The sequence below is a fragment of the Mus caroli genome, unplaced genomic scaffold (assembly GCF_978045245.1).
Source record: "Mus caroli unplaced genomic scaffold, Mus_caroli_1 scaffold_9, whole genome shotgun sequence".
Lineage (NCBI taxonomy): Eukaryota > Metazoa > Chordata > Mammalia > Rodentia > Muridae > Mus > Mus caroli.
Window position 1 is genome coordinate 97,453,893 of NW_028227264.1, and position 17,184 is coordinate 97,471,076.

At 36.6% G+C, this 17,184-nt stretch overlaps 1 pseudogene across 9 annotated transcripts in view; it reads right to left on the reverse strand.

Annotated features, from left to right (window-relative positions):
* Positions 1 to 17,184, reverse strand: part of LOC115032127 (disks large homolog 2 pseudogene) — a 195,704-nt pseudogene that overhangs the window by 131,275 nt on the left and 47,245 nt on the right. For 6 of the 9 annotated variants that reach the window (XR_015048554.1, XR_015048550.1, XR_015048548.1 and 3 more), the window contains 2 exons: positions 14,222 to 14,310; positions 9,357 to 9,448 (listed from right to left, as the gene is read on the reverse strand). The product of XR_015048554.1 is annotated as a disks large homolog 2 pseudogene, transcript variant X8 (transcript). Of the gene's footprint in view, positions 1 to 9,356; positions 9,452 to 10,961; positions 11,087 to 14,221; positions 14,311 to 17,184 lie in introns of all 9 variants that reach the window. The other 3 variants (XR_015048552.1, XR_015048553.1, XR_015048551.1) reach the window with 3 other exon arrangements.

The window sequence follows — 17,184 nt, forward strand, 5'->3', positions numbered from 1 at the left end:
GTGTTGTTTCCAACCATTAACATTCCAGAGCTTTGATGATGAATTAGACATTTCAATGCTTTTGAAACATATTTTAATGCTAATTGTAAAAATGTTCCCTGTTTGCCATATTGTGCTGGAAATCACTATATGCTACAAAGAAAAGTATAAACAAAAGAGATTTAAGGATAGCCAATTCCAGAAACCTCACAAGCACAGTGGTCTGCCATTATCTAGATTCTACGGATCACATATAGAGGCAGAAGAAGACAAGTGCCTTTAGAAGGGCAGGGGAATGCCAGGGCCAAGAAGTGGGAGTCGGTGGGTAGGGGAGCAGGGCGCGGGCGAGGGGGTATAGGGAACTTTCAGGATAGCATTTGAAATGTAAATAAAGAAAATATCTAATAAAATATAAAAAAATGAAACAAGAAAGCAGAAGGGCTTCTATGCTGCTGTTAATCTTTATCTTAGAGCTGAGATGTTGAAATACACAAGAAGTAATGAAGTTATAATCCTGCTTTGTGGAAAACTGGAAAACTAAAAAGAAAAAAACCTTTTGGTACCTAAGTTAGATATTGAAACATCTAACTTATTTTCTTTTTTTAAAAAAGATTTGTTCATTTATTTATTTATTTTAGTTATGAGTACACTGGAGCTGTCTTCAGACACACCAGAAGAGGGCATCAGATCCCAGTACATATGGCTGTGAGCCACCATGTCGTTGGTGGGAACTGAACTCAGACCCTCTGGAAGAGCAATCAGTGCTCTTAAACTCTGAGCCAATTCTCAAGGCCCTAAAATCTATTTATTTTCAACAGGTGAAATTTGGAGACTGGTTACTAAGCATTGTTCAATTCAACAAGCTTCACAAAAAGACATGCTCCCTGAAAATCAAGTTTTGGGTTTTTTTTTTCTAATTAAAAAAAAATAAAAATAGGGCTGCTATGAACATAGTGGAGCATGTGTCTTTTTTACCGGTTGGGACATCTTCTGGATATATGCCCAGGAGAGGTATTGCTGGATCCTCCAGTAGTACTATGTCCAATTTTCTGAGGAACCGCCAGACTGATTTCCAGAGTGGTTGTACAAGCTTGCAATCCCACCGACAATGGAGGAGTGTTCCTCTTTCTCCACATCCTCGCCAGCATCTGCTGTCACCTGAATTTTTGATCTTAGCCATTCTGACTGGTGTGAGGTGGAATCTCAGGGTTGTTTTGATTTGCATTTCCCTGATGATTAAGGATGTTGAACATTTTTTCAGGTGCTTCTCTGCCATCCGGTATTCCTCAGGTGAGAATTCTTTGTTCAGTTCTGAGCCCCATTTTTTAATGGGGTTATTTGACTTTCTGGAGTCCACCTTCTTGAGTTCTTTATATATATTGGATATTAGTCCCTTATCTGATTTAGGATAGGTGAAGATCCTTTCCCAATCTGTTGGTGGTTTTTTTGTCTTATTGATGGTGTCTTTAGCCTTGCAGAAGCTTTGTAGTTTCATGAGGTCCCACTTGTCAATTCTCGATCTTACAGCACAAGCCATTACTGTTCTATTCAGGAATTTTTCCCCTGTGCCCATATCTTCAAGGCTTTTCCCCACTTTCTCCTCTATAAGTTTCAGTGTCTCTGGTTTTATGTGAAGTTCCTTGATCCACTTAGACTTGACCTTAGTACAAGGAGATAGGAATGGATCGATTCGCATTCTTCTACATGTTAACAACCAGTTGTGCCAGCACCATTTGTTGAAAATGCTGTCTTTCTTCCACTGGATGGTTTTAGCTCCCTTGTCGAAGATCAAGTGACCATAGGTGTGTGGGTTCATTTCTGGGTCTTCAATTCTATTCCATTGGTCTATTTGTCTGTCACTATACCAGTACCATGCAGTTTTTATCACAATTGCTCTGTAGTAGAGCTTTAGGTCCGGCATGGTGATTCCACCAGAGGTTCTTTTATCCTTGAGAAGAGTTTTTGCTATCCTAGGTTTTTTGTTATTCCAGATGAATTTGCAGATTGCACTTTCTAATTCGTTGAAGAATTGATTTGGAATTTTGATGGGGATTGCATTGAATCTGTAGATTGCTTTTGGCAAGATAGCCATTTTTACAATGTTGATCCTGCCAATCCATGAGCATGGGAGATCTTTCCATCTTCTGAGATCTTCTATAATTTCTTTCTTCAGAGACTTGAAGTTTTTATTATACAGATCTTTCACTTCCTTAGTTAGAGTCACGCCAAGATATTTTATATTATTTATAATAGCCAGAAGCTGGAAAGAACCCAGATGTCCCTCAACAGAGGAATGGATACAGAAATTATGGTACATTTACACAATGGAGTACTACTCAGCTATTAAAAAGAAGGAATTTATGAAATTCCTAGCCAAATGGATGGACCTGGAGGGCATCATCTTGAGTGAAGTAACACAATCACAAAAGAACTCACACAATATGTATTCATTGATAAGTGGATATTAGCCCAAAACTTAGGATACCCAAGATATAAGATACAATTTGATAAACGCATGAAACTCAAAAAGAATGAAGACCAAAGTGTGGACACTGTGCACCTTCTTAGAATTGGGAACAAAACACCCAGGGAAGGAGTTACAGAGACAAAGTTCGTAGCTGTGATGAAAGGATGGACCATTTAGAGACTGCTGTATCCAGGGATCCATCCCATAATCAGCTTCTAAATGCTGACACTATTGCATACACTAGCAAGATTTTGCTGAAAGGACCCAAATATAGCTGTCTCTTGTGAGACGATGCCGGGGCCTAGCAAACACAGGAGTGGATGTTCACATTCAGCTATTGGATGTATCACAGGGCTCCCAATGGAGAAGGTAGAGAAAGTACCCAAGGAGCTAAAGGGATCTGCAACCCTATTGTTGGAACAACATGATGTACTAACCAGAACCCTGGAGCTCTTGTCTCTAGCTGCATATGTATCGAAAGATGGCCTAGTCGGCCATCAATGGAAAGAGAGGCCCATTGGACTTGCAAATTTTATATGCCCCAATTTGGGGAATGCCAGGGCCAAAAGAATGGGAATGGGTGGGTAGGGAAGTGGGGGGCGCTATGGGGGACTTTTGGGATAGTATTGGAAATGTAATTGAGGAAAATATGTAATAAAAATATTAAAAAAAATACAGTTACATCAACGAACAGACTAGAGAGCCTGGGGGGGAAAAATAAATAAAAATAAAGGAGAACAACCACGTTTCTCCTCCTGAATCAGAATTAAAATATTACTTAGGAATCTGGAACCAAGGAATGTGTTTGACACTTAGATTTGACTTCATCTTTGCTTCCTTGTTGAGTGAATTCTTCTCAACAATGAGCACTGTGGAAGGGATCAGACATGACCCAAAAAATGTGAGGCTCATCTATAAATGCTCCCAGCTGTTTTTTAATTAACACACATCCCTCACCTTGAAGTCTGGAAATAAGCACTAGGTCAAAGGTGCATCAGAGCTTAAATTTAAACAAAGCATTTTTATTTTCAGGACACCTGAGAAAATGTAGATCACAGGGTACATGTTTTAAAAATACAAGGACCCTGGTATAGCTGTGGCTATGCCAGTACCTGGCAAACACAGGAGTGCATGCTCACAGTCAGCTATTGGATGGAACACAGGACCCCCAATGGAGGAGTTAGAGAAAATACCCAAGGAGCTAAAGGGGTCTGCAACCCTATAAGTGGAACAACAATATGAACTAACCAGTACCCCTAGAGCTCGTGTCTCTAGCTGCATATGTAGCAGAAGATGGCCTACTCGGCCATCATTGGGAAGAGAGGCCCCTTGGTCTTGCAAACTTTATATGCCCCAGTACAGGGGAACGCCAGGGCCCAGAAGTGGGAGTGAATGGGTAGGAGAGAGGGGGCAGTGGGGAGGGTATGGGAGACTTTTGGGATAGCATTTGAAATGTAAATGAAGAAAATACCTAATAAAAAATGGGAAAAATACTAGGAAACTCATTTAGTTAAAGGTAGAGGTAGACTCATATTCATTATATATTTGAATGGCCCCAAACTGCTCCCATTCCTGACAAATGTATCCAGCCATTCCCAGAATTCTCCAGCTTCAGCTGAATTTGGCCATATAGGATCCCTCTTTGGCCCTTTCCACCTTTCTTCACCTTCCATAGATATACTATGTATATACATATATACACATAGTGAATAAATATTGTTTTATTAAAATATTAAATGCTACAGAAAAGAATTCATAGAAAGTGCTATATTATATCTTCCATATTAAGCATCAGGTTATGGAAGCATCTTCCATAAAATATAATTGATAATCACTAAATTACCTTTACTTTGAAAGCAAACTTTAGACCATGTAGTCAAAAATATTTGTCTTATACATTGTGTTTTAGCTATCTCATTCAAACTTTAAAATAAATATTTGATGCATATTTAGTATCAGCCACTTACTAATAAATAAGATGTACAGCTGCTTAAGAGTGCACAGAAACTCCACAGTATCTAACAGCTGTGGTAATTTGCTAGACCCTAACCATATGTGGATATTTACATTTTAATTCACTGAAATTAAGTGTAATTTAAAAGCTCAGTCCTTCAATGTCTTACATTTCAAGTTCGTATTCACCACATGTCACTAGTGGTTACTGTACTAGACGGCCCAGATGTAGAATGTTTCTATTATGGTGGGAAGTTCTATTGTACAAGGCTACAAACAGAGGGTACAGGAGAGGATTTTGGGCATGGCAATCAAAACTCCAGGAAGTGTTAAAAATGGAAGAATTATTTAGCCCAGGACAAAGAATGAGGTCTGGTTTTGTGATGGTCTTGGAATGAGACAAAGGATATGAAGAGAAGCAGCCATCTGTTTTTCATACAGCTGTTGGTTTGAAACAGGAGGAACTAATTTAAAAATATAGCAGAAAGTTTTAGGTTAAACAGCAAAAGTGAAGGTCATGAACAAGTAGAACACATTCGTGAGTCTTCCCAAACTTCCAAGTCAAGAGACAGAGTCCTACTAACTATGTTATTCATCCCCTGATACTGAAGCCAATCATGTTTTCATCCTTCAAAATCTTGTAGATAACGGATTAAGTTAATCAATCAATAAATACTTAATCATGACTACTATGTGCTAAGCACTATACTGGGAAGCAGATATTTAAAAGAAGCTCACAATATGACTTATCTAGTTCTTAGAATCTTTCAGTACTATATTATAACATGAAAGAAAATAACTAATATAGAAACAATGGCGATCCAAATCACATAGTAAGGTAGTGACAAAGCAACTATGAGTACTGTTTGACTCCTGGAATTCAAAAATATCCCATTGAGTGGGTTACAGTTCTTTAGGGGATTCCAAAGCAGGAAAAAAATCAAAAATCATATAGCTTGGGGTAGTTAGGCCCAAGACAGAAAACACCTAGTGTTAGACCTTCAACCCGTACATAGTAGGAGCAAGATACAAGGCAGTATGTCTAGGCAATGAAAAAAGAGAGGAAATCACACAATGAGTTGGAGAAATACAGTATCCAGCGAATATCTGTTCATTCTCAGTGTGATGTAATTATGTCACTTGGGTTACAACACAAAATTCAAAAGTAGAATGAACAAGATAATTCTCTGGGATGCAAAGATGTTAGGGGAAACATTGGACAGATAGAAGTCAGAAAAAAATTCCACAATAGATTATGATTTTGTCAAAAGGCATGTCTGTAAGTAGTCATGTTTAATTTGTTTAGAATTAAGGGAGAATTATATGGTGTTTACTATAAATTTTAGTGTATTTTCAGGGACAAAGGGAAAAAATCATAAGTAAGAGTAGAGATTACTGATACAGTAAATGTTTGGGAGAAAGATGGTGCAAATTTGAAAAGATTTTCTTGTTGAGTTCGAATAACTTTACCTTTACTCTTGATCTAAGCATCATTGATCTAGAACACCACAAAAGTACTGACAATATAAATTTTCCATGAGAGCCTGAACCATTCCCCAAGATAAACCATCTGCTAGATAATAAAATAAGTCTTATTAAAAGATTAAAATCTTTAAGCTGTAACCTAAACTGTAATGAGGAACTAAATTAGGAGTCAATGATGTAAAATATCTAGATGTACACGTGTATTTTGGAGTTATATAACTTGTTTGTAAGTAAGCTATAATTAAAAAAAATTAACTATAGGTAGGAAAATAATTTTGTGGAATCATGATAAGAGAGTAACACACCGAAGTTCAGTGGAGGTGGCCAAATATTTCTTTACTAGAACAAATGAAGACTTATAAACAAACATTGAAACAAATGAATTTTATGCACAGTCACATTTTTGTTTACAAAATACCTTCTCAAAAATTGGCAAAAGTAGTACTGTAGCCTAAAAGAAAAGTTTGGAGAGTACAAAAGGGAATAAAAATGGCTAAGAATCATTTTAGAAAAGTATCCAACATCCTTAATTAGAAATTATAGCTATATAGGTTAACTACTTTGATATTTTAACTTACCTTAGTCAGAATGGCTAAGATAATGAAAGCAACTAAAAACAAATAATGGTGAGGATGCAGGGGTAGAGGAATGCTCATTCATTGTTGGGTGGACCACAAATAGATGCTCTACTACAGTAATGTGCAGAACTTTCAGACAGCTAAAACAGACCTGTCATATCACCTAGCTCTACCATTCTTTGTCATACACCCAAGATTACAACACCTGACTCCCCAGAGACTGTCTCAGACATGTTGCTTGCTGCTTTATCCACAAGAGCTAGGAAATAGATACAGCCTAAACGTCTTTCAACTGATGAAAATGTGCACATACACATTTTAATTTTATTCAGTTATAACAATATTTGAATTCATAAGCTTTGTAGGCAAATGGATAAAAGTGGATAACATTACACTAATTCAGACCAAGAAATTTAAATGGTTCATGTCACTCATATATATGTGTGTGTGTGTGTGTGTGTGTGTGTGTGTGTATTGGAATAACTGTAGAACCAGGAAAATTCTAAAGAACCTTGAGTCAATTGATGGGAATGAATATTGAAGAGGAGGAGAAAAACACAGATGTTAGAATGGGAAAAATTAGGGGTGTCAGGGCACTTAACTGGGGAGTGAAAGGAATCAAAAATCAAGAGAAGATCATGGGTAAATGAGAGAAAAAGTATATATGAGAAAGCCATAGAGTAATAGAGAAATATTCTGTTTTCCTAAAATTACACACACACACACACACACACACACACACACACACACATATATGTTATGGCATATGTGTATAGATAGATTGGTGATATGTAGATATGTAAATGATGCATACACATATAGATGATAGGTAACTATAGATAGATTTTAAATTACAATGTTTCCCCCAAGAGCAATAGGCTATCAAACAAAACCTCCAATTCCAAACATCAGAACCATCTATCTGATATTTTGATTAGGATAATCTGTAAGATCCCAAAACACTAAAGAATAATGTTGCTTCCCTTAGTTGACCTGGAATTTAAAGATAAAACCCTATTGTTGAAAACAAAACACACTGTAGACACAAGGCTTAGAAGAAACAACTGGAATTAACCTTGCCTCCTTGAATATGAAGGTGCTATGCAAGCTGTCAAAGGAGAAAACTAACAGTCCTATCTAAATAGAAATTGTATGAGCTACAGCAATGGCCAATATGACCAGATAACAAACAACAAAAGTCCAATAGTGGCACTTTATCATTGTGGTATCTGACACATATTTAGTTGTGCATAAAGCCTGCTTAATAGGAAAGAATACATGGCTGGTACTGTGATCCTAGTCAACTGCCCTTGGCTAGTGAGGCCATGGATCTAGAGATGAACCTACTTCTACTTTCCTAAATGAGAAATCATTTTCTAATAGCATTCTAGACTTATCATTCATACCCACAGAGAAATGATGATTTTTCTCCTCATCTATTTTTACAGCAGTGGCTCATAATTACAGAAAAACTGGTAAAAAAGAAAGAGAACAACTGTATGTGGGTTACCTAAACCCAACTGATGAATCTGCAACACAACATCTACACTTAAGACTCTGGGAACATTACAATAAAAGAAGTCAGAAAGATTGAGTGGTCAAGAACATCTGATTATGTTATAGGAGATAGTCTGGGGTAGTCTGGGAGATTTGGCCTTCTATGTATAACAGGGAAGCTGCACCATGAAATCTCAACAATACAGTTGCCCAAATAAAATTGGCAAATTAACACCATCGGTTAATATGCTAGTTGTTACAAAATCTGACAAGGCTCCATCCATACATGAAGAGCTACAATGTCAGCCTGCAGAAAGAGGGGGAATCATTCTTTCTCAGGTATGATCCCCCCCCATGATAGGTTGTGCAATCCTAAATATTTCAGCCATAAACCTATACACATAAGGAGTAACAATAAATGGCCTCAACAGGTTGTTTGCTTGTGTGTACATGTTGTCATGTGTGGTGTGTATACATATAAATAAACTTGTATTCATTTACATTAATTTATCGTTTCAGAAAAGATTTGAGCATTGGGGACTTTGAGATAACCAGTGGTTTAGAGAATGTATTGTTCTTGCAGAAGACCAGGTTTATTTCCCAGCACCTATACTGTGGCTTACAACACCCTGTAGATCACTTATTCATGGCCCTTCTTTCTCTTGTAGGCATTAATCATACATGCTGTACATACACACATTCAGGCAATACACTTACATACATAAAACAAAAACAATTATATATACATATATATATTTGATTATCAAGTATACAAGCAAATTACTGATTATCTAATATAAGGCTGTGGTATGTACTCACATAGTATGAGGCTGGGATATTCTGTTTTATTATATAATAAAGTCACAATACATTAACAATTCAGAACAGTAAAGCCCCAAAAAAGAGGGATCTCTTGCTATCACATGGATTACTTGCTTTGCCTAGTTGTAGTCAATTTCAGGGATTCATGGATAGTGTTGCTAATAAATAGTCAGGTACAAGAGCAATCAAGACATCATCAACAAATGAGTTCATCTTGAAAAAAGTAGAGCTTAAAAGTCAGTAAAAGACTTTTTCTCAATTACTTTTCAAATAATCCTTTAAAGCAGAATTCGACTTCTAAGTTTTGTACAGAGGTGAACAGCAAAGCATACTGCAATTAACTTTTGCTAGCTATTGTCCAGGATAATATACCACAATTATGCAAAGTCATCATCCTAACAATCCCCTGGATATCCCAATTTACAAAGTAAATATACACAGAGACTTGTTAAGGGCTGCCTAGTTTCATCCTACTTGCATGATACCTCATCTGAATATGTGAGACTCTAAGTTTTCCATTCCATCATTCTCATAGTCCATCCCGGAGAGAAAGGCAACATGATTCCAATACTCACTGTAGTTCCTCCTCCTTGTGCCCTCAGATCCAGTTAGCTTTCACACATATTGTCCGAGATGATCCATACAATGTCTCTTACATGCAGCCTCCCTGCTTATAAATAAATAAAGAATGTCAGGTTAGAATCCCCTTGTCTCTTTCTCAATGGTAACTATCATTGGGTTTATATTAGAAGCAGAAATGCAGTTCAAGGATTGAAGAACACATAGCGGGACTTGTGTTTCTAGCTGCATATGTAGCAGAGGATTGTCTAGTTGGCTATCAGTGGGAGAAAAGGACCTTCGTCTTGCAAAGATTCTATGCCCCAGGATAGGGGAATGCCAGAGCCAGGAAGCAGGAGTGGATGGGTTGGGGAGCAGGGGGAGAAGGGAGAGTATAGGGGATAGTCAGAGAGGAAACTAGGAAAGGGGATAGCATTTGAAATGTAAATAAAGAAAATAGCTAATTAAAAAAAAGAATAAAACAGAAAACCAAACCAAACAAACAAACAAACAAAAAAAGAAATGCAGTTCAAGGATTGAAGAACTAACTCAAGGAAACAGTAGTAATACATGCTCAAAGATAATTTAGGACATCCTAAATCTGTTAATTCTCTAGAAAGAGAAACAGATGGCAAATGAAACAATACTCCATGTGTATTATTTCCCTTTACTTCTGGCTAATAATAAAATAATTAATAAGAATCCCTGGCTGTAACAAAAGCATACATGTTGGAACCTGCAAAGATTGTGATCAACTCTTAACAAGTTAATGAAGAAAAGAAGCCCTTTTGCTTACAAAAAAATATTACTTTGAAGTTCAAGAGATCTATACCTCTTGTTCCTTCACCCCAGTTATCGTCAATCTAACATTTTACATAATCCAATGTCCAGGATTAAGGATTGACTACAATGTTCCTCACTATAGTACAGACTATATTTAACCTCATATATTCAACTTTTAATTTTTATAATTTCTGTTCTCGCCTATTAACTAATCCTTTCTTTGGGAAATTATTAATTTTTATTTAGCCAAGTTGTCAAGAGGTGCCAATGTTGATATTTGCAATCACAAATTGGGAATGAAATAGAAGTTTGCAGTCTGGCAGATAGCAGATAATTGTGGAAGTTTTCATAAGGAGAAAAGGGGGACATGACCTCTGTCCTTCACGCACAGAGCCCATACAAAATATATCTCCTATATATTGACTTAAGCTATTCAAACGAAGGAAAAATAAATACAAAGAATCAAGCATTCAATTTGCATAAATAGTGTATAGCCGAAAACACAGTAAAATAAATTAAAATGTAAATGTGTATGATGTCATCACAAATCAATTTAAAAAAAACCAAGCAGAATGGTTGTGTGTAGAATGTGAAATTCTCAGCGTCTTCTGATAGAACATTTCTAATGCTGGATAAAGAGGCCAGGTCATTCATCTTTGGAGAACTTCCTGTGGGAATGTCAGAGTCTGCTGGCAGCAGTCTAGACTTTAGGGGATATACATGAAAGGAAGTTATCTTGTTTTGTGAAGTAAGAAATCACCTGATGTATATCCAAATCAGCATCAGAAAGAACCTAGGGAAGACAAATTAAACTCAGTACCCATTTCTGTCAACTCTACCTTAGGTCTTTGCACAAGAGTTTCTGAGTATCTAGAGATTGGTTTTGTCTTTGGTTCATCTTCATTTCAATGTTATTCTCCATAATTATTTTGAAGGCTGTTCTTTTCCTCTTGCATTTCTTTCTCTTAAGTATATTTTCAAAGAGCAGAAATAAAATAAGGGACATAATTGTTTCATTGGTTTCTTAAGAATTTATAGGTAAAGAGAAAATGCTATTGCAATTTAAATTCTCAGAACTGACTACAAAATTACTTGACTAATCACAGTTTACTTTCCAGAAAACATCTATTATCATTTAGCTATATAGATATATTTTTATTTTGATCATTTTTCTTTTTCATTCTCAGTATTACAACATTTTATTCATATAAATATTTAGTATCTTATTATAGCACAGTCATGATTATTGAGCACACAGAGTTCTTACAAATATAACTGGTAAAAACAGAGCTTCCTGTATCTGAAACTTTTATATAGTGAAAATAGCTATGAGAATTCAAATGTGAATGACATCTGTAGGCTGATATGTTCAAATACTTGGTCTGAATTTGGTGAAACTATTTGACATGGATTAGGAGCTGTAGCCTATTGAATGAGGTGTGTCACGTGGGGACAGACTTTGAGGTTTCAAAGATCTTGGGCCAGTCCCAGTGTTCTGCTTTCTGACTCCTACTTGGTATTAACATGTGACCCCTTAGCTACCCCAGTCTAAATATCTACAGCTTGTCTGCATGCTGTCTCTCCACCATAGACTTTTAATGCTCTGAAACTGTAAGCCCAAATAAACTCTTTCTTTGTAAGTTGCCTTGGTCACAGTGTATTGTTAGTGTCATGGAAAGGAAACTAAGATAATACCTAAACAACACTTCTGTTCTGGAAAGAGAAGGCACACAAGGAGTATTATTTTAGCATCCTTAGCCTTGGACTTATTAACAACTAATAAGAGAAAACCAATTTCATATGTGTACCAGATAAGATTATAGTTCTATAGCTCACTTATCCCTGAGAAACTGGAATAACTTTGCAATGTTCTCTGTTATTTCTACCTAAATATTCCTTAGGGGCTGAAAAAGTTGTTCATATTTCCAAGCTAGAGATGGACAACTTTCACAAACTATGTAATATAGTAGAAATTATCTTAGGCATATTAGCATGTGCTGTTCAATTTCAAAATCTTTATATTCTCCTCTCTTTGTTTTCCTGATAGATGAACTGCAGAGGAGGACAAAGAGAAGATTGCTCATATTGCTCCAAGTAAAATGGTGAGACATTTCAGCAATGATTCTGAAACTTTACTATAAACATTTTATGATCAATGGAGGAAGGAGTATGGAAAGAATATACTCCATAATGCTACACATTTACCTTACTGAAACAGACAGGAAAAGCCCTTTGCTCACTTAAGAAGATGTGGAATTTCTCTCCATTTTTAGGAATGTGATTTCTGATAGTCTTATAAGGGAATCTATGGCCAAGTAAATAGCTATTAGAGACCTTAAAGCATATCTGATGTAAAGAACCTAAAAGATGCAGAAAAGAATCCAAAGCTGTTGACCCCTGGATGGAAAGCATCTGTGAATTACAACATTGTAAGTCTTGCCACACCAGGTCCATGCTTGACATTGATTGACATGCTGGTGAAGGAGCAGTCCCCAGAGTGGGAAGACCTCTTGGCAAAGATGTGTCTGCTATGGTCAAGATCGACTTCAGCCTGACTAAGCACAGTGACACGATCTGTAATATGCTGAACATTCCCTTGAACAAAAGGCAGACTCAGTCCCTCCACCTGCTCTTTTCCCTCCACTCAGAACTCAAGAACTCTCAGCATTTTAAACCTTTTGCTGAAGGCAAGAAAGCAGTCGTTCCTCTCTCCAACTCTGCCTAGCAGGCTGGACATGGAGAGACACTGACCATCATCTGAGCCACCTCCTGGATCTGTGCAAAGTCAGACAGACAGGGTCCATGTTAGCTACTTAACATCTGCCTGGTCAACAGCTGGACCTGGGCAACATGAGTCCTGTTGCCTTGTCTGTGAGAGCATATATTTACTTCTGGGTTCCACCTGCCTCCAGTTGCCTTCTGTAAGAAAGGATGTGTCTAAACTGCTGTGAGCAATTGAGTTGAAAAAACTGGATTTCTGAGAACCACTGCAAACAGGCTGAGGTAGGTGGTCCCAAAGTCAATCTTTAATTAAGAAGAATTGATCTTACACACAAATTTCTTTGTTGGTTTGTGTTAGAATACATGTTAATTTTCACACATCCCCAAAGGATCTCTGATACATTACAATTCAATGGAAATTAATGAGAATAGCATGAAAAGAGCGAATCTAGAATCCAAACAGCAGACCAATATTTCATTCTTCTATGGTTTTCTACAACTGACTTATCTATCACTCAGACTCAGTTTTGTCCTTTATACATTATAGAACAGAAATAATACCATAGCTTCATTGGGCTGTTTTTAGTATCGAAATTAGATGAATTTTAAAATGTACTTGAGAAACACAAGGGTACATTTCACAGTCATTACTGCTTTTAAAAATAATTTCTTTATTGGAGGAAGATCTCATACTGGATAGAAAAGATTGTGCAAGTTCATTTTCTTATGGACAAAGAAGTTTTCAAAGTAACAATGTTCATCTGAGGTCAAATTTATTGTTTTGAAATTAGACAAAAAAAAAGGGTTTAGGATTTTTACTGGCTCTTAAGGAAGTTTTGTTGTGTTCATGACAGTGTTAGCACTAAGTGAGAGGTATCACCTGGGACTGAGCACAGACATTTCTAGTCATCACAGTAGGCTAAGCTCTCCATGTGGATATTAATAAATCTATGCACTCTTGAGTCTAGTTATAAATGAGAGAGAGCTATGTTTTGCTATACGCTCATCAAACATTCTGATGATTTTCTTTGCATCTTTTCTAACGTTAATTTTTTCTTCTTCTGCTTTATTTTGCTTGCTTGACTTATGTTTTTCTTGAGATAGGATTCCATATAGCCCAGGCTGGCCTCATACTGGCCCTAGAGTCAGGGATGATCCTGAGGTCCTGAACCTTTCAACCTCACACCTGAACATGGGCGTGGCAAGCATAGCCATCAGGAACCACTTCAATCTTAAATATATTGATGAGAGTGGTGATATTATAGAGAGAACTCCATTTCACAAAAGCGCCTCTTCCTTATCAATGGATAAGATGACTCAAGGGATAGATGCACAGGTGTCTAAGTCTGATTATCAACGTTGAATTATCAGAACTCACCTGGGGGAGGAAGAATGCCAGTTCCCACATGTAGTTTCAGGACGTCCACATTCACACTATGGCAATGCCCCCCAGTCCACAACCAGCCCCTAAACACACAATAAAATTATATGTTAAATAGTGGAGGAATTCCTGTGCTGTTTGTGCATTTTCTAACCAATCATTGGAATTATTTTTATGATTTAAGATTAGGGTTCATTTTGTGATCATACATACAGTTTTATTAAGGAGCTACTAGGGACAAGGAAACATACCATAAGTACTAAAGGCAAACCACAAATTATTTTACCTAGGAGGAAGTTTCACCTGCACATAGAATTATGTTTGTCTTTTTTAAAATTTTATTTCAAACATAATTACATAATTACTCCTGCTTTCATTTCTTTCATGTGGTTTTTTTTCTTCCCTTTTTCAATCTATCAGACAGTAACTCCTCCTGAAGAGAATTTATTCCTAAGTAGGATCAGAGATGATGAGACTGCCTTCACTATACTCCCACAGAATAGTCAAATAAGTGATTCCAGAGCAATGTCTTAGACCTAGATCCCAGGCTTTGTGAGATTGTGTCAGTTCTGTCAGTGACTTCAGAGTCTGAAGATAAAACAGTACTGGTTGCTTGCATAACCTTTCCTGTTTCACTTTTTACTTGTCCATTTAAAACAGTTTTCTTAATATGTCCTCTTCAGGACACCAGCATTTTGTAATATCAAATTTTAGCATCATTTATCTTTTTCCTCCAGGAATTACTATGCTCAGAATATATCATGAAGTGTAGCTCTAGATAGTGTTTCTGCATAAGATAGAAATCAATAACTTTATAGTGACAAGTAAGCCCAATGAGCATTCATAAACAGTGTATCCCTCCTTCTGTCTCTCTCCATCTGTCTCTGTCTGTCTGTCTCTGTCTCTCCTGCTCTGCCTCTCTCTCACACATACACACACATGTACAATGGGAATGAATGATGCACATTTGTGAATAATGTGCATGCATATGCAGCTGTGTATTGCTGCTTGTTCATGTGTGAGTGGGGTCATGTGCAATTTCTAACGTATGAGCTCTTTCTTCACCTGTGTGATACAGGGTCTCACATCTTCCATTGCTGTGCATATGAAGCCATTTGGCTAGTGAAATTCAGAGATTCTCCCATCTCTGTTCCATAGGCTCTCTGGAATTACTACTGCAACTAGTTTTTTATGTTGGCTCTATTATCTGAACTCACATAGTCAGGTACTTTAGACCCACTGAGCCAATTTCCCAGCTCTTAAACAGTATCTGGTTGTGGTCATCTAATTATTTGCTGGGAAGCTGCACAGAGGATTTTGTAAGAGCATCAGAACTTTGAAGCATTAAGTCATACATTTAAAGATAAAGGTTTTATTTTGGGAGTTATTTTTCATTATTTTAAATTACTTAAGTACACTATGCATATATCATGTCATATATAGAAGTAAACAGCTGGAATATAGATATTAAATATTTACAAATATAAAATCTATAGTACTATTTAGTTTATTTAATTTATATGAAAATCATGGTGTTTTGTATTTAGAGTGTCAACATAAAATACAGCTCTCACCTCAAAGAAAATAAAAAACATTGAGCCTCATATAAGTGACCATGTTTAAGTGACATGGTGATTACCATAAACACCATGTTCAAACATGGTAATGAATTCATAATGTTTTCATAGTAATAGAAAAAAGAAAGTTATGAATCAGGACACTTAATGAACATTGTCAAAACATGAGACAAGTTACAGCCAACCAGGGAAATCCCCATTACTAGTCTCATGTTATCTGAGGACGTTTGTAACGATCTAGTTGGCAAAAATGGGGGAAAGTTTCTAGATTCCAAAAAGCTATTAGTTATGAGGATGTTATATTGGACATAGAAGTGTGCAATACTCAGCTGTTTGGGAGCTAAGATATATGAAGATAATTTGGCTTTATTCTTATAACATTCCAACTGTCCACATTCATTGAACATCTAATCAATCAGCCTTGTGACATATTTGATGTGGCTTCAGTGTCTCTGTCCCAGAAACTTAAGTTAATCAAATTAAGAAGAGATCAGGGGTTGTATGTTATTCTGTTGCCTTATCTTCATTGTCGTAGTTATTTAAAAAGTAATCCTTAAGAATGCAATACAAAGTCAGGAACTGTCTCCTGGTACCATCCTATACCCGCTATACTGTAATTATGCTCAGAAATAAGCGATTTTACAATAGAAATTCAACCCATGTCAGCATATTCATATATGTGGGACAGACATGCTTGAGTTGTCAGGAATTAAAAGTCCTTAGCATCAACCTGCACGTTCCATTTCTTATACATGAGCTTATGCTTATTAATGAATTGCAATGAACTAATGAAGTTGAAGCAAGGCAGTTTATAACTGGAAAATGTTACATGGGTCTTTTGCAGCTCATAAACATTGCCAAGTTATTTAATATGATTCTATGTCAAGCTCTTCTGCATTAGATACTGAGGCAGCTCAGTAAGTGGCTGGATGCCCTTCACAATACCACAAGCTTTATCAAGTTTTGATAAATTTCACAATTGATTAGAGCTCAAGAAAGGAGGTAGTGAAAATGCAAGATTAATTTTGTTTTATTTATTCTGAGGATTTCATTGTAAATCTAAATGTGAGGTCATTAGATCAGGGGAGAACGATTCCTTCAGTGTGTCACTGATTAAGTTATATCATTTGCATGGCGCCCTCTCTTGTCTTTGTACTCAGAACTCTGCTAGGAAATTCCACTGGGCCATGTCTCATGCCCTGAAGCACTTAACATTCCTAACCTGTCTTCTTAGAACTTGCCTTTCATTTCCTGTGCTGTGTAATTCACTGGATTTGACCTTTCTTCTCTAAAGAATGCACTTGGAGACAGAGCAAGAAAAATTATGTGCCTTGTCACCTTTTATACATAGAAAAGAGAACATTTTTAGAACAGTGTGAGTAA